We start from the raw sequence: 23,365 nt of genomic DNA, 5'->3' as shown, positions 1-23,365 counted from the left end.
AAATTAGCGGCGCAAATGTCTGAGGACTCGGATAACAGAAATATCCGAAGTGACAAATACAGCTGACGTTCAGATAAATAACTGATTAATTTATAATGTTAGTAGGTCAGCCTTAACGAGGTACCGAGTTCAAATGATAATGACGGCTTGTGAATTATTGTAATACCTAACAGCAACAAACAATTATACTATAGAGTAATTCAACCTAAACATGATTCTTCTTATACGTTAATAGTCTTATTTCGAAGCTTAGAAATTATATTGATTATATTTTCGATAACAGAATGAGTTTTAGGATCAATATTATAATAATAATGTCGAAAATCTTCTGATAGACAGCTCATTGAATTTTGTGATATCTTAAATCTATCATCTTTTCATTCAACATTATTAATGAGCCGGGCGGAGTTTCTCGTTACAGCCAAATTTATTTCCAATTTATATAAAGAACATTATCAACTTTTATAAGCGAACTGTTTCTCATCGTGAAATTAAAAAAGTTTATATATTTTATTTTAAGTTTATATGCATATATTTCGATATCTCTCTGTTGTTTCCATATATACGTGTTAAAGTTTTATAGACGTCGACATCCCTTAAGTGTTTGGGGCGATGTCACGGTGCATTTATCCTACTTAATTATCGAAGACTGCGAGGGATACGACTCTTCCCAAAGAAACCCCTTGGCAAGACGGATTTTACCAGCGATTAGCAACTTTATTCCTTTCGTTATAAGATCTATAATAATAATTTTAAGTCTACACCCTGTTGGTTTTGATGCTTCAGGGGGAGGTATTTTTAAATTGTCTCGAAGACGTAAGCTGTAAGGGCGTTCTGAATGTTTTGTCTTCTGGGGAGAGATAGTGGGGTACCTCCTTATGGGGGTTGAAACACGAATTCAGCAACAAGTGAATTATTTAACAAAATGAACACAATTATATCTAGCTTATGGAATGTATCCTTTGAGATGAAATTAAATCGTTCTAAGACGTAATTTATTAATGATTTTCTTATGCAGATCTAAAAGTAGATGAAATATCAGATGCGCATTGAAATAGTTATGTACCAAAATGCTTTTATCGTTAACAAAACCGATGTGGAACGGGACGTGACTCGACTGCACTCTACATTTTTGCATCTGCGCGTGTTATAACTCGGTGAGAGTTAGTGAGTTTAATAAACTATATAAATCAAGAACATGAAAAACTTTCTTCTGTATTATAATTTTAATTTTTAATTTTATGATAATTGTGTTGGGATACAAAAGTATTTATCGATATGTTTGGTTAGATACTTACTATACGTCTAATTAATTATCTCCGAGATACAAATACCTAATATTAATCATCCTGCTTGTTCTACCAAAGTGATGATATACCCAATGAGTATACTCGTAGGTGTGTAATATGATCCAATATATATGTTGAATTAATGATTCCTCACAGAATGTAATCAGAAGTAGCCCTCTTTAATATGTTTAGTACACTACTAATACATACCAACACAATGGCGCCGCAATAACAATAACACTTCCGGCTCACACTTACCTAAATGTAATCCGTTTAACATAAAGAGACAAGTAAAACTAACCAATGAGTTCTCAATGGTCATCATTATTGCAGTGTTTAGAAACCAAATAACATATTGAGTAATAATAAATATAAAAATAAAATACATACATACATTAGAACGTTAAATATTGGACATTTTGAAATTGATTTTTATATATATTTTACATAATCGTGAGCGTCAAAGCTCTAGTGTTCCGTGTGATATACAAATTGAATCATATCCAAATTTGAAACTCAGTTCAAACATACATTATTTACAGCCACTAAACCTAGGTTTAAGCGTCTAGAGAAGACACTTAATATTTAAGCGGCGCGCGAGTTTGCAACTATGTTCTGTAGATCGGCGCCGTCTTTAATAGACGTGCAGACATACATGGCGTCTATTTTGCATTACAGACAGACGGACTATTGCTTCCCGCTTCGACCATAACGAGGTACCGGGACCTATGTACGTCTTGTCACATGTCCGTCATACACATCATGTATTAAGTTTTATTAAGCATATTTATTTTATTTTCAGGTACAACATACATTTCGTTCAACGTATTTTATTAAATTTGGTATGTAAGATTTATTCTGTATGTAATTTTTATCGATTTGGCAGAATACCAGGACTGCAGAACTAGTTAGAAGTTTGTTTGTTACTCTGAATATTAATAAATTATATGCTTGCACTATTTTGTAGTGTGTTCATTATAAATTGTACACGTACATACCGCGGTCCATCGAGAGTAGACTAGTAACCCGGTCACTTAGAAAACAAAGCTATTGTTTGTAATACCTCTTATGTAATATGCACTCCTGGTACATGCTCTCAACATGAATGATTCTATTGACTGGTTTTCTACTGATCACGTAACACTTTTATTGTTGTTTATTATGATGCTTAAGATATGGTTCATTTACTTGACGAGACGAGATGAGATCTATCCGTGATCACGAATGCTGCAAAATAAACGAAACGTCGGAAGTATGTAGTTTTTAAAAATAATAAACTACGCGTAGTAATCTGCAAATATTTGTTACATTTAAATGAATACTCGCGTAAGTCTTACATCTCATAAACATCTATCTTATTATAAAAAAATAAAGCAAGTGTTTTCCATGAAAATATCTAGCTCCTGTTTCGTCACAATATTGGCTGAAAGTTTTTATCACGTCACCATATTTAGCGAATAGGCCTCCATTATAAATAATCAGTTTGATAAGGCATTTTCTTTGCTATTAAACTAAATAATCATCTCGATATATTTACTGTTAACTGTTAGTTTAATGTCAGATCTGTTTGCCATTTTTGGTGAAGGTTCGCATTTTTTATCGAAAACATAATTCAGTTATAAATTTCTACAAAAGACTTAATACAAGTAAAAAATTAATTAAATATTAAATATTCCTTAACTGAGCTTAATAGCGATAATGCTAAGTACATTTTGTTCTACTTTATTTGTGAACTTGACGACTTCTTAAGAGTTTCAACGAACGTACTTAAAGATTATTTTAATGTTCCAAAAATTTTGAGATCTGAACATTTCACTTTAACTAAGACTCCAGGAAAACATTGAATATAAGTAAATTCTACTTAACCTTTTAATACTCGCGAAAACTTGGTTTCTAACCGTCGAAGTGCTGCACCAGTGTTAAAACAAAACTTCAGTCAAGGATAAACACCTAAAGCCAACATGTGTTATTTTCTTTACAGAACACACTCGTACATAGAACTTTCCTTTACCGAGATAACGTTTTACGTTTTTCTCATTTGGACGATTAAACATTTCCCGAGCGCATTTACTTCATATACTTTTAATAGAACGAAGCACTTTAAAAAGCTTCAAAGAAACATCGCCTGAATAAACACCCGACATGCTTTTTTATACGAAAACAAACTCTTTAATTAGCACGCTTGGGTTCATGTCCATTAGTTGTGTAACCCCTTGAAGTCTTATGATAAAATTTGGAGCCCCATTTCCCCAAAAACGGTATCGGTCACTTCTTAATAAGGGTTGAATTCGACATGTGGTCGATGGGGTTGAAAGTATCCCGGATCATATATCTGTCTGTTCCCTGGTACAGCTGTCTTGTTGGGGTTTCCATTTCATCGGGAATCGAAAATTGAAATAATATGCTAATGTTGAATACTGTTCGTTATATTTCATGTTTGAAATTCTGAACTTTTCAATCTAAGTCAATTTCTTTTGCGACTGTAAATTATGGATTTCATTTTACTCAAACTAAAGTACTTTACTTTTACTCAAACTAAAGTATAATGATGTAGAAATTTGTCCGATTGTTATTATCTGTTGTAGCTTATTAGTAGTATTAAAATCTTTGTAAATAATACAAATACTACAACATTATGACATATATTTACACTCTCATTATTTCATTGAAGATGTTTTAAACAGCAAGTGACACTTTGATGACTTCTAAATTAAACTAACAGGTATCCAAAAAGTGCAATAATACATCCCCTATTTTTCGTATTAAGTAAATGTTAAAAGTAATGAAATTGCAGTAAATATTATATATTAAATGTCAAAGTTTTGCCGTTGAAGTACTATAGTAGGTTCAACAAGATTATGCTTTTAACCGGTACCCGCTCGATGTCAAAACTTAAATAAATTGCTAATTGATCCTGGAATATTCGTTCCTGGGTAATGTGATCATATTATATTTAGTTCCCATCGCTGTTTCTAGTGAAGCATTAGCCGTTGTCAGTTTTGGTGCCAAATAGCTAATATTGCTAACATTCGGAAGCAATATCAAGTTACGAGGAAAACAGTTTGAATACAATCTTATATCAAATAAACTATCGGCATACAGTTTTATCGCTATATTTGTATATAATATTGAAATGTTTTATATTTTGTAGGTAGTTTTAAAACGCCTTATCTTCATATGATTCAAAGTCGTTAACGCGGTAATTTGCATTCAGTAGACGTCAGGGGTGATAAATCGTGACGACATCTTTCCCACCCCGTGTCGTTTCCGTCTCGTTTCCGTTCCGTCTGGAATGTTCCGTCTTCTCGGTGAACGGCTATTCCCGTCTGTTTCTGAACTATAATATATTTTTTGGTATCTCCATCGTGACACAACCGTGACATGACGCTAAGCAATTATTTACATTTGAATTCCTTACAATTTTGGTTTATTTTATTTATGTCTTCATTTAATATGATGTTTATTATTTTGTGTAGTCCATATAGAAAATATAGTGCAGTATAATTGGTTATAATTTCCATCCATACCGGTACATAGTTAAAATGCTTTCAAATAGACCAATTACACGTCTGCCTATTACCTGCTATGGTATTAATAATTGGAAGTAGTAATAAAACTATTTATTTATAATTGATCATTTATCGTAATAGTTTTGTAATGGCTTTTCATACGTCTTATGTTATTCTAATGTTTTAACGTCTTATTCCTTTGATGTGATTTGATTACTAAGAAAGGGGAGGCCGAGTCCTTTAGTGAAAATATTGTTTGTTAATGTGAATAAGTTTATATCTAAAGGAAGGTATTATAAGTCCTATATAACTACAATATAAACAATGAACCTTGCAAAAACTTATCCGAATAGTTTTTTTGTTATAAAATAAACTTCCGACACATTAGTTCCGAACTGATTCGGAAAGTTATTGACAATCGCACACAAACTTCGTTGATTTTAAATAACAGAACAATCTGCTTTGGATACAAATTTCTGTGATGTGATTCAGCTGGATCCAAATCCAATGGATTGCATGAAAATTTATCGAAACTTTAATGGTATATCTGCAGTTAACCAACTTTGTACAGTTAGCTTAACTGTATCGAATTCTAGCCGAGTTTTAGCCATTGTCCGCATACACACTGATTCAGACACTTAGCTGTTCATTCGTTGAGGCGAATTACAAATGTATGGCAGTCATAAAATTTTTCAGAATTTTATTTTACGAAATATTAAAAAAACTCGTGAATCAAAATGGGACGAATGTATCATATAAAACAATCCAGTTTGCTTTCGTCCACAAAAGTCTATGTCCCAACTGACGTAACTTTATGGTGTATGGCAGTAGGTGTGTGACGAATGGAATTTGATCCAGCAATTAAATGGCTGTTGCGAGTTCGTCGTAACGAGGCCAAGGTTATAACGTTGAATAATTATAATAATAGCTGGAGTTTGCATTATTTATAAGGTTTAAATTACCAATTGTGACTTACTGGTTATGGAAATTTTTGTAACATTTTTGTAAAATCCGATGCAATGAAAAGCGACTGAAAACGTGGAACAACCACATGTATGTAAAACTGAAAAGTAACTTCCAATTAGAAATATTCGGAGCAGTATGCAAAACTGTACCCTAATAGGATCAACTCGTTACACAGCTCAGAAGTATTAACCTGCAACATTTGATACAGGTCACAGACAACGAGCTACCAACATCGTAATTCTGAATAGAACAGCTTTATAATCTCACACCGTACGTTTATTATAATTACCTGTTCAGAATTTCAAACTATTCTGAAATTCTGAACAGGTTGACGGCTTGACCGGCGCGACTGTGCGGAATTCATTGCATTAACAGTACTCGCATCTGGTTGATTACAGATTCACCTGCTTCATCAATATATTCCTGAATATAATTATTATCCGTCTGTCGTGATGTTGATGTAAATTGGAAAATTGACTAAGTTCAGATCCCCGTCGGACTTGCAATATTTTAATACAAGTTTGTTCTGATCTGGTTAATCGGGTCGAGGAGATTTTATCGGCTGCTAGTAATTTGATCAGCTTTACTTGGGATGTACATAAAGTTAATTCATTTAGGACTCTTTATAAGGACTTGTGACGTCGGAAACATTCAGGCGTTAAATAATGTTATCTTTAAGAGACAATTCTCTTTATATCTCTACCTATTACAACATTTGCTAAAGTGTGTTTGAATTTCATTCAAGTTACAAGTAAACTGTTCCTTAAATAAAATAAAAGTAACTAGATTTTGTCGTTCACATTTCTTGCCAAATTTTCTTAAAATATTCCATTATTGCAATGCTTTAAGCTGCGAAGGAACAAACCGCGACATATAAAACTATCTGTTATACAATGAATAGAATTTGATAGTTGATATAAATGTAAATATGTTACAAACTAAAACAACTCGCCTCTCATTATGAAAATCATCGGTTGCTGTAAAGATCGTGAAAGTTTCCATGATTGGTCTTCAATTATTTTCTTCTCCGTTCAACTTAATTCCGAAGTTTTGTGAAGTTGGAATTTACCGAGCAATCGAAGAATAGCGTTCACTTCACAATGAACTCGTGCTTGGAGACAAAATTTTGTAATCGTGATATTCAACATTGAGAATATATCTTGTTGTATTAAATATTATTTGGTTGATAGATTAAATAACTTCATTATATAGATAATGTTTTGTCAAAAGTAACGTATTTTACAAATGCTACAACATTTCCACACTGTTCTTCACAATAAAAATAGATTTGTCCGCCAATGTGAAGGTAATTGGGGTCATCTTGACGATTTTATTGGATCTCTGCTCTCCGACCGAATTACTTTCCGTGGGGTGAATTTTCTTTGTTTTTATTTTAGGTAATTTTATGGTGCCCTCAATTTTATTTCAAATCTTTAATGTGTTTTTCTTTGTAGTCAAAAATAAAACTCTTTACGTAAGTCTTTATAAAATGGAAGTATTATTAAACTTGACTTATTCGTAAAATTTATTAGAAAAATAATAATTCTGTTACAGTCACGGAAAAGTACAAAATTTAAAACTTTTTAAATTCTTCATCATAATTATTAAAGTTAATCCTAAATAACGGAGACATTCAATAACAGTACACAAATAATACGAAGTAGGTAATTCTTAAAAATATTAAATGTGTTTGTAATTCTTTCGGATCGTGATAGATTACCAATAAGTCAATGAAAAAGGTAATTCAATTAAGTTAATCGTCCGTAATAATAGGATCACTGGCTAATAGCGGGCTACGTCGTGTTACCTAAATCTAGCCCCGAGTCTGGCTTTACGGCTCTCGTTCCAGATTACCGAATAATTCAATGAAGTACCTATTCACTCTGTTCTGGAGAGATGCGGCACAATGAATAAGTTCCGTCGTTTGTACAATAAACACGTCCATTCAATACAACCACCAATTCCACGTCATAGTAATTGCAGCATAATTTCTCCAACGATAGAATTATTTCTATGCAAGAAGGGCACGCCGTTACCATGGCAACGTAATTTTCCCTAAGCCCCTTTATTTCAGTCCCCCTCTCAAAATCCCTATAAAACTACCTTTCAGCCGATAACCCCCCTTAAGTTGTTATCAATAAGGTTCAATATATCAAGTTCACCTGACTGCTCTACCATACATTATCCTTCACTTTGACACGACCATCTATCACACCGTCAAATTAAATAAGATGTTTTAGTTACCGTCAACTTGCATCTCAACTATAATATGGCGGAAAGATTTTAACTGAACCGTTAAGTTAATTAGATTTAGTTAAGCTATTTGAAATATTACTACCAAATACTTTTCTGTCGTTATATAGGATATTAAAGTTAGATGGTGAAAAATATTATAATTTATAATAAATTAACCAGCAAGAAGTAAATAAATCCAGTAGAGCTCATCGAATCCTTTGTTTTTAAAGAAGTTGTCACACTTGGCCCGCATTCATTTAACATGTACATTAAATTCTATTCAACGGAAGAGGTCTTTGTGTTTTCATATCATTATTCTTATATTTATTTTATTCAACAAAGTACTAAGTATGAGGGCTCTTTTGTTTTATATTTGAGATAAACGCGTTAGAATAAATCAGGAACATTTTAGTGTTCTCATTTCAATATCACTTGCTTGTTGCCGCGGTTCGCTTTCATTTTTGATATTAGCTCCGTATTATGCATACATACATAAGTCCATTAATATTGGTTGGTGTTTTACGTGTATAAAAAATATATACATATGTAGATTCAACACAACTTTATTTATTTATTTATTCGTTTATTTATTAATTAATATAAACATGTTCCGTGTGATAGGCGGACTCGTCCTAATGCAAGTACGGATCTAGGAATCTGTATAAAAAACGCCCTTCCATTGTAAACATCGGCCCCTTTAATAGATTTGCTATAACAAATATTATAAAGAAAGTTTTATTGTTCTGACACTTTAATTACTGTTAGTGGCACATTTATTTACTTTGTTTTATACTTGTGTAACAACACTAGTTTTATATGGTGTATTTACTTGTGTAGCGAGTGTGATATTTGTACTTAAATACAAATTAAACTGTCTGTGAGTAGCTTTAGTAGGAATTTTTGATGGAAAGTATTCTGTTAAGAAAACTCCTATTAGACGATTAATTAATGAAACATAGAAAAGGTCAGCGGCGTTACTAAGTTTGGTAACACGTAGTGTGTAAGGCCCTTACGTTAAAACTTCGTCAATTTGTCGAAACTGGCTCATGGTGACGTGTCCTGAAATTATATTGAAATTACCAAACCTAGTTGAATTAATAAATAGATACTTTCAAAATTTTAATACAACCTTAAAGTTACTTATGCCTTATATAATCAATAATAACATGTTTCTATATAATGAATGGTTAAGCTTTGATTGTTTTAGTGATATAACACGTCACTAATTCAAAACAATCTCACGTGTCGTCGGAGGCTGGACGCGTGTTGCCGTTAAATACGATAACGTTGAACAAATTATATTTTTAGATTCAATATATTTAGAACAATGTCATTATATTTCGCTTCGTATTGTCTAAGGTTTAATCCTAATTCCTAACTAACCCCGCTATCATATCAACTGCAAACATCTCATTGAATATCTCTATACATGTATTTGCCAACTTAGACCAATCTGTGAATGTTAAATATTAGTTTCCGCATTCAAATCTAACAGACCTACATGCATGTGTTAATTCTCATTAGTGTATTCTGTGTGCTGTAAACGTAATTTTTAATTACGGTAATTTCGTAAGGTCAATGACCTATATCTGTTATTGCAAGATTTACATACGCTAAATGAATTTAAGGTTCAATTAATCGTGCTAATACTTTGGAAATACAATTATTTACTTGTCTTATACAGTATTCTTAGCAAAAGTATTTAATGTTACTTTATATATATATATATATATATATATAGTCACACTCCGTGTGTAGTGTGACGATGCTAACGTGTCGTAAGTAATAATATAAATGTTCATTCGTAAAAAAAAATAATTAAAATATGACTGAAAAAGAACATAATAGATAAAGTTTTATATTTTCCTGTGTAATTTAATTCTAATACTTGACGTGTTTTTTTTTATCAAAAATTTAGTTTTAGTTAAAATATTAATTCCATACAATGCCTCTAGTGGTCTCTAAACTCTCGTACTAAGGACGGACGAACATTCCTTTATATACTTTTAATATATATATATTAAGTTATTATATCATGTTAATTCACATGATAAATCTCATAAGAACCATCAATATAATTTTTCTATCATTCATGTTTCATTTTCTATTTCCTTTCAATACCAATGTTACAGCGCTCTTTTTATGTTATAAATAGCTAAAACATTAATATAACTGATGTCAGATAAAAAACGACCCTATCTATATCAGATTAAGATTCAATCTCGCTGCCAGTTCGTTGATTGATAACTTTGAGTTATTAGCAGTTGTAGGGGACGGTCACGTGATACTCGCGTGATTTATTGGAAGAAATATCGAAAGTCATATATACATACCGTGATGGGAACACAGGAAAATAACTGATTACCAATAGGAGGTTCTCGATACGCCTGTTTACATAGCGGTTATATTGTTTGTCTGTTGTTGATTTCATGTCATATACCAACATTGAAGTTTTTTTTTAAGACAATACACAATATATATCTTCTAACATTCTAAAAATACTGAGTCTTAGTAATTTCTAATATATTTTATATTCAAAGAAATCACCCTTATTACTACTATAATATTCCCAATATTTTCGTCTCCACCAAGCACGAGGTCCTGGTGTATGGAAGTCATTACATGATAGTGCTATTTGCATTCCTTGTTTCTTTGTTTTGATCGATAACTCCTATCGGACACACATTGACTTTGCTTTGTAACACAGATTAGTAAATACAAAGGGCACGTTTATAACTCACGATTACTCAGAGTAACTCACATGGATATTATTGTGGAGTAATATCACAATTCATTACTCACAATAACTCGATTAATATTGTAGTGTTATCGTATCATGCTTGGACTCATATTCGAGCTGTTTTAAACCAGTGTACCTGTTACATTGATAATCCCGTTGATTTTGTTTCATATTCGTAAATATCAATAAATTATAATTATACCTACTTTTAGCGTTTCACCATTTACTGTATCTGACACTTGACTTAATCCAAAACAAAACCTATTATGTCGTGAGTTCGCGGGAATTACACTTAAATCCGGGGTAAAAGCCTATGTCTTTTAAAGTGCGTTGCGTAGTTTTTTTGTGGAGTAGCAATCAATGATGGCAAATGATAAATTTATTTATGATAATGGTAAATTTATTGCCGCGATCAGAATGTTAATCTGCCAACTCCGGGTTGTCGAATTTCACACGCTTTAGTTACTGTGCCATCAAGTCCACACTAAAATCGGTGAATTTGTTATATATGTGAAACACAAAAGATATCAATTTCCTTAAAAATATATACACGTAGAGTGACCACGGAAAAAAGGTGTAAAATGAAAATTGATGTTACGTTAGCGTTTTATGAAGGACGTCAAATCATTCGGCCGAATCATTGGATCGGCGGATGGTGGGTCGCCCGCGGAAGAATGGGGCCACTATTAACTGTGTACACACATATAGCAAATAAAAAACATAATTCAGAATATGCCATAGTAAAGTGACAGATGATGGTTATATAACATCACTGTTTTAATATTATTTATATATGACGAAATTCTTACACCGATATTTATAACAACGTATACCTTACGGCTAGACGCAATCAAATTTAAGCCATGTGTCTAACATACCTGACGGCTATAAGGCTCACCGAGGATATATAGGTCTTTGACTTAAAAAAGCAAAATACAGCAGCAAAATTATAAGAGATGTCTATTAATATTAAATTCCTTACACAAAATTCCTAATTTTATTTTTATATTGTATTTTATGGCGCCTGTTGATTAAAGCTTAATAATTTATAAGAAAAATCCTGATGAAAAGTAAAATAAAAGAACTCGCGGAGGGAAAGGTCAAGGTTTTAAAGTTATCGAGGGGTTTACGAAGGTTTGCCGCTCAATTAAGACGAGACTAAAACTATAACCGTCGATATCTGAAATAAAACCATATTAATTATGTGTTCTGTTCTTAATATATCTTGTTCGATAAGATAGAGAGATTGCGGAGGTTTCAAAAAGAATACTAACCTATCATCTATAGCTTTGCATCGAAGAAATAAACCCCTTATACAATATTTATATATTAAAGGGTATGTCTCGAGGTTTATTCGTAGACTATACAAGCGCATGACGAGCCGGCTTTGCGATATGGTTGTAACACAAATCAAATTGGAGATACACTATTATGGAAGTTGTCAGGTGCATATGATTTCCATTTATTAATACGGTCAAAATCTAAAACTACTCTGACTCGTCGCAATGTATTTCCAGCTTTATCCTGGAATATCGTGAGTGACGTTTATTCAAAACATGACACTTCGCTATTTCCTTTCGTATCCGCTCGTCTGAGCTAAGTACCATACACGTGAGTTAAATTTACACTTAACGAAAAACAATCGCGATTGTAACTGAAGTATTTCAGTATTTTGTATACATTTCCTTAAAAGAAAATACCTGCATAACCTACACATTAAGATGTTATTCTTCAATACAATAACAGTAACAAGTGGTGCTCGAGGAGATTCTAATAAATCGAGATACGGGCATGAATACAGAATCCAATAATATCTAATATTGAGTGACGTCGAATTAAAGTTCATTGCAGCTAGATTCAATTGAGGTCGATGAACTGTTGGTACATTCAGAGTTCACTTGAATGATATTTTACTTTTAAAGATCGCGAATTGATATTTTATTTTACATACACTATTGGGGTTATGAGGCAGGAAACCAAATTCCTGGTAAAAAATAAGAGAAACTTATACTTCAACTAGTATGAGATTATGGCGCATAAGAAGGACATGCTCACATGGAGTGAATATGAAAAAAAATATTTTAATATAGGACCTGAATGAATAAGATTTAGGTGAAATGATTGGTCGCTCATTCAGGGCGACTAATAAATGAGACCGCCGAGACGCCTCCACTACTTCCATAGTTATAACAATAGTTTGAAGCAATATTTTTCAACAGTAAATAAATTCTGTAACGGGTTGTGGCTGCGATACTCGGTGAATATATACTGGGATTCAAACTATAATCAGGTAGAATAAATAATCAACAGATCACAAGAGGTAGGAGGCTCAAGTTCTCGTGAGAGAACATCCCTGGGGATCGATCGTGTATTAATGAAAATTTGCATTGGTTGGTCATTTGTAATTTTTTAAACAATATCTCTAGCAGAACCGCTATTGAGAAGAGCGTAAAACAAAAAAATCATAATTAATTACAATCAAATAAAAACTGAAACTATTGAAGACTAGTTTTAAGGTATTCTATTTGTCCATAAAACATTTTTTTACGTTTACGTTAAATCAATATATAGTTAATCTGACTTGAAACTGAGATAACTTGCTTACATCAATAGATGGGTAGTGTTTAAATTAAATCAATAATCGAGTGAAGTCGCTGAAGTAGTGGACCGTGGTCTTAAACTTAACTGTTCAATATCAGAGCACACGTGCGGACTATAAACTTGCGTAATGGTCCTTCGAGCCAATCATAACTTAGAGTTTCCATATTTAACATACCATTGTTTCTCGAATGTTGTATATTTCTTGAATCTCAGACTGAATTCGGTTGTGGTATGGAGTCCAGACTTAATCAAGACATTCTTCAAATGAAGCGATATTAGAAATTTATACAACCAAAACTTAAATCAAATTTAACTTGCAAGCTCATAATATTTTTAATTTCAGTTTAAGTCTTATAAGGGATTTTATAAAGTGAAGGATTTTAGTAAAATAACAACAAATAAATTCAATTGTAAATTCAATTCTAAGGTTGCTATAGAGAAAATGTCGTCTATTTTCCGTAACGCCCTGCTTTCGTCTAATGCGAGTGCCTTTTATTGTGAAACTTATTTATCTTTAATTATATATAAAATAAATCACGTCCAATAGTAACACTGTAATAATTATTCGTCCAGAACTTCTAGACAAGTTCGTTTCTCACAACTAGAATTATAATCCGAAATCCTTATTAAATCTTGGCAACTTCACGAACATGTCTGTGACTTTATTATCATTTCCAAAATACTAAAATAACTTTTTACAACATTAAAATAACATTTATTTTAGCTATATTAAATATTCTTAAAAACATTTTCGTTCAACTTTACCATAATGTAGTGTATTTCAGCTTATATAAATGTTTTAAAATGTAAACATTACGTTAGACCAGGTATTCTACTATTCTTACTGGTAGTAATCCTCAGACGTTTTGTTTGTTTTGTAATTAGTATAATTTAACAGAATGTTTACAATGTTAATGTTAAACGATTCTGAATGGCCTTTATAAAATAATATTAGCGCGTTACAGGTTAAAGCAGAAAGGTTAAAAGCATTAAGCTAACCGCACTCTGAACAAAGCAATCTCAGTTAAATGAATGCTTTTTCTAATCTTTTAAACCTCTGTAAAGTTTGTTTCTATTACCTTAAATGTTTTCCTCGTACAGTAATTAGTACTGTAACGGTTGAGACATAACTAGCTTGGAAGTCTTCGAAAGGATGTTGCTTTTGTTCCTTATTATAACGTACAATGTGAGATGAAGGAGGTTTCTTGAAATCCTGTCTCACAACGTCCACTTGACATAGTGTCAGCGATAAGATCCTATCAGTCTGATCTTTGCTACAGGGTTGGTTGTCAGTAATACATCAGCAGCATTCCACTGGAAGGGTTCGGAGAAGTTCGCTCTTACTATTTGTACTTGTAAAAGACGTTTCTTTTTGTTTTATCATAAGTTTGTGATAAGGATTTTATATGTGCCGAAAAGACTAGAAGAATATGGTCCCTATAATTATTAGTAAGAAACAGGAAATGTCTAGTCAAGGAAAGATATTGCAATTTGTGTACACTTACGGATGTATATGTAGCTGGATTATGTAAAACACCGCCTATTTTAAAGTTAGTTAAAACAAAAGAAACGCAATATTAGTAGTTAAATCTAAGTTGTTACCGTAAATATAATATTTTTTAGTCGAGTACATACATATACACGTCAATGTACATAAAGAAATGACATAGATTATATCAAGAATAAAATTTGAATTATTTCGTGTGCATATGAATTAAATTCATCTTAATCTACCTGGCCTTTATTTATCAATCTTTACTGTTTAAGGTTTTGCTAATATAATAAACGTGATTTTTAAGTTTTAGTTACTTTTACTGAACATAACGGCCTGTCTTATAGTTTTAGTTGGAAAGGCGATTTTTTTCAAATAAAGCTAATGATTGCCAAATTCAATTCAGAAAAGTTTCAACTGTGATTCATCAAAACGATCACCTTTCTCTTACACTTCAAATATCTATCAAACTAACTCGGATAGCACTAAAATGTTTTGGCAGCTATAATGTTATGGAATCGAAGCTGCTGTTAGCAGACGATTTTGGCACGTATTGCTATTTTGTATGGGCGTATAATTCTATTACATTTGAGAGGTCGTGCTGGCCTTGAATAGCAGGTCAACGTTCTAACCATGCGATTGTGCGACCCAGCAGGTCGTCCCCAGTATATAATGAAGTATTCCTCATGAAATTTCCTCTGCCATAGATCTATGTATATTATATTTTACTTCATGCATCGCCTCCGTGATAATGGTCTTATACTGTATGTTATTTTTCCTACTGTTTATTAATTTTTCTATGGAGACTATTTAACTTCGTTTCCCTTTTAATTCTTGGCGAATCTCCGACTTTATTATTCAAAACTCTACTCATGTTGTTGCATATATTCTATTGTTACGTGCGTGTGCTATTATTTTAGTGAGGTTTCATTTAAAGCATTGATAAATACATTTGCTTTTATTCCGCCATGTTCAAAGTAATAGCTTTGTCATGGCAATGGAAGAAAAATAAAACAATTTTTTTTTCATTTACATAGTGCTCTGTTTTAACGAATATAAAAATATGTTTGCATCAAAACAGAATCTAAACTATTTTTATTATAAACTAGTGTAATTTTAAACAAATTATTCGTTTTATTTATAGTTTACAAAAATATACTACTTTTTTCCAATTGGTCTTCATAATAAATACGATCCAGATAATATAAAACATCTTAATTTAATATGTACTGTTTGAAATGTGTACTTATGAAACTATGAGACAACATAGATTCCTTTTAGACACTATAAATTATTTTATTTCACTTCAATCTATTCCCCTACACTAAATGTTCTCTATAATCGTTTCAGCAGTCTAAGTATTAAAGACGCCTTTCAATTTATTTTCATGTTTTCGTTCGTTGAAAAACCTCTAAATGAAATCTTATTTAGTTATTCTATGTATTCGATATAGTTATAATAATAATATTTTGTTAGGATTTGAAACGATTACAAAAGGAATATAAATTCTTTCAATGAAAATTCGATACTCATAATTCTATACATTTTTTAAAATGTTAACAAGTTACATTTTATTTCTGATAATAATCGTTCTCCGTGTGACATTAAGAAGTATATTTTTTACCTTTAATTTAAATGCTTTCCGTGAAATATTCTAGTTTTATTGCGATTTCCAGTTAAGAAGTACATTATGTATATTTGAATACACGCTACGGACATTGTGTACTGGAAATAAGGAAACTTTTTAACTCCTTTTAACTTAGAAGCTTACTCGATCCATTCGAAAACTCAAAGTTTTAGAAGAAAATTGTTTTCCTCTTTAGTAAATGATTCTCATTGTTGATACTGTCGTTAGATGATAAGAGAGTCGTCTTCCTTGAGACGTTGAATTTACCACATTAGGTACATCGAAATGCCCAAGTCTTGTAACGAGTTTTTGAGTAATGACGGAGAAAATGTACAAAGACTAGATGAATTCGGATTATTTTCAGTCTGAATCCTGATTTAAACCTTTGTAATTTCGCGCTGATGGTACATTAGCTTTCATGTTCTTGAGATATCTCGAATCTTAGACAGAGAATTTCACGGTGCTGCTTGTTCTGAACATTTTAAATCACTTAAGTGTTACATCAGAGTGAAGTTAAAGTATTTAATGTGACGTAATTTTGTGTTCATGTTAATGAATATGATATTGTTTTACCTTCAAACATTTATAAGTGATGTTTTGATAAATTAATTTGATCTAACAAGCCTGTGTCCTAACTCTGCACCTGATTTGAAACGACCTTTGTAAATGTCATGTTATGCGACAGCTACATTATATTACATTTAAATTTTAAATATAATTACCATTGTCTTCATCCATTATGTTTATAAATAATTCATCTTAACAGCGTGATGAATATACCTTCTCATTGAAACTCACTGACATGCAGAGTTAGAGTACTGTCTTTAGATGAAGGTATTATGAAAATTTAAAGTTTTAAACCAAGGATAATGTTCCTGACATTATCCTTGGTTTTCCGAACAAGACGAGATTTTAATTAACACATCATTATTTAGACGATATTTATATGAATGATTTTTTCCGGACGAGCTCGTAAAAGCATGAATGTATCTAATGCGACTTATTAATAAGGAAAAAACTCGAGCCAAATTGGCAGAATATTTATACATTATATAACGTTCATTTATCTGATGTCCTCATAGTTTCGTGGACTGATATAAAACAACACGACGCTGCGACTATAATGTGGCTCATAATATATATAGAGTCCTTTTCATACGCGGATCGTTAACCATTAGTTGGAAAAGGAAAAATACAAGACGAAACATGATCTCGACTCTCGCAAACATGATCCCATTAATAAATCTGCTGGTTGTGGATTTCGGTTGGAAGCCATTACATGTCTTATTTGTGCGTAATACGTGTTATATCGGCCTGTTCGCACGTGAGTAATGAATATCACGTACGAGATACGTCTTGCGGTACCATAAAAGTTTCGTACGCGGTTTCATTGGCTTTAGACGCAATTTAGACTGAAACGATAACAAAACTTATTGTTTATATATTTATAATAAAGAAAATACATTATTAATTCAATCCAAAGAAGATAATTTCTATGTATCATATTTCTATTATGGCTATAAAGTTAAAATAACTCAACTAGAGAATCAAGAAACAAGCTAATTACTTAGAATACTGTCAACCCGAATGTTAGTAGCATTTCTGAAAGATGAAAAATATTCCAAACGGAAAAATACACAAAACAATTCTTGTATACTTGATATTATCGAAGTCATTTGATACAAATGGTGTACTCACATTCGTAATACGATTTGTGGCTTCTTTCAGATTATCTTTAGTCTGTCTGTTTTACAAATAACAGACGTTTGAAAATACAAAGGCTTTCATTGACTCGTTTAAATATGCATAATATCCTATTGTCTGTATGTTGACAAAATCACTAAAGAAATTACATACATGATCCCTATTTCTATAACTCAGACAACCAAATTTCATTTCTGTATTAATCTCGCACGTCTGTCTACCGACGATTACATTAAAAGCTTACATGTTTTATTTGCACACGTGGTTTTAAAATTAATTCATTACGGAACGGAACAGAAATGATCCCTTTTTTCACTCAATACAATATTCTTAGCGTTTTATCAGCGAATGAAACAGGATAGCGGCACTATCGATTCATAATTCCTCAAAGTGATATCAGCCACTAATTAATTAGTTAACGCAGAAATATTTTTATTACTCTATAGAGACTTCGTAACTATACCAGCTTTGTAAATTGAATAAAATAAAACTCTCTTCGTCTTTATTTAATACACAAGTGTTCATGCACTCCCCTCTCTTTATACCACTCTGTAGTAGATACAATTTAATAAAAGCCATACTTATTGAGGTCGATCCGCTCGAAGTATCATAATCACAAGGTACACGCATGTCGATGCATTAATTTATAATATTCCAATGCCCTGTGCGAGTGTTCCTGTTCGTCAGCTGTCATCAGGTCAGTATTCTCACGGTGTCGACGATGACTTCAAATGTTAAAAAGCCAGCGTTCTATCATCAGATCAGATCGGTTTAAGGATCGAGTCTGGATAGATATATATTTTATTTATATATGTGTATCGTTTTATTTTTCATTTCAGCTTAATTCTAATGATTTTGATAAGTTATTGTGAATTATACACTGAATTATACTTTAAAACTATCGAGTTTTAGATGTATTAATAGTGTAAGGCAGATTTGGATTAAAAATTCACGAACCAATGTTTTTAAAAGTTTATAATGTGAATTAACATTGGTTTTTGTATAATAATTTACAATTCTATGAATTTTAAAAAGTTTACTAATAAATTTATATTCAGCATAAAGCTGTCGTTATACCACACATCCTTTGATCTTCAATTAATATAATTTGAAAAGAGTTCTGTCGTTAACGAAGTCATCGTGAAATTTATAAATTTAAATTTCCTTATAATTTTTCCATAGAATATCAATTACACATACATAATGACGGTTTATTGTATAATACGAACACGCATAAGCTGTCAAATGAATGACCAAATAATGATAAAATATATAATCCGAATGTATAATAACAACTGTCAACACAGAAACAACTAATTACTGAAATATATATAAGAGAGTCATTAAAATCGTCTATCACACAGTTAGTTCTTCCGAATAAATGTTAGACTGTCTTCATACTTGCTAAGTTTTTTGTTAGTTTTTCATTATATTCACTCTTCTATTAATATTGTATCCTTTTAGTTGTGTTCAAACATAAATAAGACCAAAACAAACTTTGTCTCTGTATAGCATTTAGTACATAGATTTAACCAAAGGAAAAGCCTTAAAGTGCTACAACTTTATAATTTCCTGTGAAGCGGTTGTCTTCTTTTCATTGAATCTTCGATTATTTAATGTTTTATTCATTCGACTTAATAAGAATATTTACAATAAAATTGTTCGAACAATGAAACTGTTTAACTACTTTCCGTATATTGAAAAGTAAATCCTTCGATAAGTAATTTATTAACTTTGATGTTAATTAGAAATATCTGAGTTGGAATAAATAAAGAAATATAAAATTGAATTTCATAAAGAATCAGATCAAATTATAAATACATTTGGTTAACAAGAACCCTCCTCATGTTTTTGATGTTCTTTAAGGTCATTATTATTTTATTTTCAGATGAAAAGCGTCTGCAGTAATAGAATTCCAGCAAATTTTTAATGTGAGTATTTTTATACAGAGATTTTTTAAATTTCCTTCTATTTAATATACAAAGAAAACAATTACTACCATGAAAGCGTTTAATTCCAAAATTATATTAGTAGTCTCAGTTGGAAGGCATCAAGTATTTTGAAAATCCCAATACAAACTTGATGAGAGAGAAACCGCCGTTCGCAACTCTATAGGAGGTGACATCACAAAAGCTGTTTGTAGTAAAAAACCACAAAGTCGAAGAGCGAGCACTAATTAGCTGGGTGATTAACATGCTTCCAAAATAGACGTCCTAATTAACAAACTGCTTACCTGATGATAAACTTTATAACTTTATGGAATATAAAATACTTACACCGGAGTCGCTATATACTGACCGTGTGTGTTTGTCTACCTGCACCTTTGTGCATGTGTACCATATGGGCTATTATGTTTGGGCGTCAATAGTGTACAGGCACTGTACTGTATGTGTGTGTGTGTGTTTTTTTTTGCGTGTGCCCGTTTCTATGTAAATGCAGTCTAAGTATAGGTGCGTTCGTGAATGCGTGTGCATTTATGCGTCAATACATCGCTCGAAAATGTCTCTAAGTTTTTTATGTAATGGTTTCGCCTTTGGCCACAAGTGAATGTAAGATGTAGAAGTGAGCTCAGCTAGAAAATGTCTGTTCACCTCTTTTACTGAAAGTATCGAAATTGTAAGTGGCAGGGATTCTGAGAGGTTATTACTTTGAAAGGCGTATTACATTATAGGAATAAATTATTCTTGAATGGAACTAGAAAGAAGACTGAACCGTTTAAAATATGGCGAACAGCGAACAGTTAGTGATATATAATTTAAAAACATCCTCTCAGTGGTTTCTCGTTAGCCTAAATAAATGTTTGTTGTAAGTCGAAGCCCGCATCATCGAAGAGATTGGGCACGAGTTTTTATCTTTTTATAGTTATGAAGCCTTCTTGCATTAAACGTAGTATATTACAATGGAAATGAATAGTATTATACTTCTTTAAGCTACTTATCTTAATGAAAAAGGCTATTCGCAAATTATGGCGTGAAGAAAAAAATAAGGGTTCTTGTATGGATATATTAAATATCTCTTTTTGAAAATTGTTTCTTATTTTAAGCAAAAAGTGATACATAAAAATTAACTAAACTTCACGGAAACTAAAAAAAATTAAGAAAACTTAAAGTTTTGCCTTACACATTTTGACGTACACTTTACTACGCACGTCTGAAAAGAACGTTGGTTGTTGAATATTTATCAGCCAACTGACTTGTTCAGATAGATCTCAGCCCGCCAATATCGTTTACAGTAATATCTTTTACATAACAGGACATTGTCTGTCGGATCTGTCAGTAGTAAACAAATCACCTGATTACATTTCGTACCTTAACTCTCGCTTCCCTGAGATATGTATTGATAAATATATTAAGCAATGACAGTTAAAATACAATAAATATATTATAAATTATTAGGTAGCTGTTGAAATGGATGGATTTAATCTATTGGAATATGAAATTACTTTGAAGTAGGAGAAACTGCGTGATAATGCTCGCAACTACTTTTGCCAACTTTAATGCAGTCTTCACTATGATTTTTCATACCCTTAATAGGCCACAAAAAGTCTAAAATACATTTTGTTAACCTAGCATGAGTAAATTTAAAGTGTTGTAGACGCGACACTCAACTTCTATAGTTTGTATCGTCTGTGGTTATATGCTATTCGTTTTCCTGTCATTTCAACTTTTCCCAGCGGCATTTCGTTGAATTTTCAGAAAATATCTATATAATAAAAGTAGTTTTATCTTTATATAAAATAGTTAGTTTGTATTTATAATTTTACTTGTACTGATCATTGTAATAACAAGAAAACAAAGGATTTGAAAATAATGAAAAAGGTTTTTTTTTAGAAATATAATAGGTTATAAGTTTTATAACAATTTTATTGTATTTTTTTATAAACTTAAAATATATCAAATAATATTTACCGAAAAACTGTTGCGTTCAAACAGGGGACTAGAAAATAAAATAGTATTAACTTATCACAACGAAGTCGGTATTTTAACATGGTTTAAAATTGTACACCTTACAACGATAGCATATATAAGTACACAATATTATAGGATTTGTCTAAACAAGTACCCACTAATTACGGTATTAGATAAATACAGGAAGAAGGAGCTATTACAACATGAAATATTAGACAATCTCACTGGGAGAGAGTTACAGGTTTTGAAGTTTCTCCTTGATTTATGAAAGATGCCGTCATCAGAGCCAATTTTCCTTTCCATGGAACTACTTTTGAGTACCTCCTATCCACGAAAAACGTGCGTTCACAAAAAAAATATATAAAATGAAATTGAGAAACATCCTCGTTTTTGTAAGTCGGTTAAAGTCTTTCCAACAATATTGAATGAGATATGTTAATTACATCCAGTATACGTGAAGTTAAATCCAAACCCCGTCCACAGCTGGTCTATCTTTGTTGAATTAATTTAATATTCTGTGGATTCTTTCATTAAACGAATACGTCTCGCTTCAGTCAGGTCGTGAACAGAATCTGGGCCAGCTCGATACTAATTCATGAACGAATTGTGCTCACATTGTCACTACACTTTGACTCCGGATACAAAACTATCTCAAATATTAAAGTACCGCTTCAGACTTAATTACGGACGGATAGTTGCGTGTCGTTCGCGGACGATTTTTAGCTTTGATTTAGTACTAAATATTGTTATATATTGGATTCCATTATACGTGAAATATAGGACTTCTTTTATGTAACGAATTATTGAAATCGTATAATACCAGGTAATTAGTTAATGTTTCATGTTTGAAAATAATAGGTCTTCAATATTTCAAAGTTTAGTTATCATTATGATGGCAACTTCGTTTTAATTATATTCAGAAAGTTAAAACAGTTTTCAACTTAATATTTCTATTGTGAATCCTATTTCATTGACGATAAAAACCATGCTATGTATACACATGTGTACATTCATATAAATAACTTATATATATACATACATTTATTTCATAATACTGCTAAAGTTTATAGATAATAATACATTTTATCTTGAAAGTATATTTTTTTATATACTAAAGTTTTATTTCTTGTAGAAATTTCACAAACTTTATAAAATTCGAGATACCTAAAAGGACGCCGCTTGAAGAAGCCTCCGTTAATAGGCCTTTATATCTAAAGATATATAAACATATATACATATATATATTATATATTATTTTTTTATTACTTATTTCGAATATTTCTCTTTAGGATCT

General features: G+C 31.6%; 1 protein-coding gene across 3 annotated transcripts in view; it reads left to right on the top strand.

Moving 5' to 3' along the window:
- Window positions 1–23,365, top strand: part of LOC116774239 (uncharacterized) — a 77,124-nt gene that overhangs the window by 30,535 nt on the left and 23,224 nt on the right. Inside the window, exons 2-3 of one of the 3 annotated variants that reach the window (XM_061524852.1) lie at window positions 2,092–2,131; window positions 20,052–20,094. The exons of 1 other annotated variant lie outside the window; for it this stretch is intronic. The gene's annotated coding sequence lies outside the window, so the exon portion shown is untranslated. The remainder of the gene's footprint in view (window positions 1–2,091; window positions 2,132–20,051; window positions 20,095–23,365) is intronic. One more of the 3 variants, XM_032666895.2, reaches the window with a different exon arrangement.

The sequence above is a fragment of the Danaus plexippus genome, chromosome 26 (genome assembly GCF_018135715.1).
Source record: "Danaus plexippus chromosome 26, MEX_DaPlex, whole genome shotgun sequence".
Lineage (NCBI taxonomy): Eukaryota > Metazoa > Arthropoda > Insecta > Lepidoptera > Nymphalidae > Danaus > Danaus plexippus.
The sequence above is the reverse complement of the archived record's forward strand: the minus strand, read 5'-3'. Positions and strand labels throughout refer to the sequence as shown.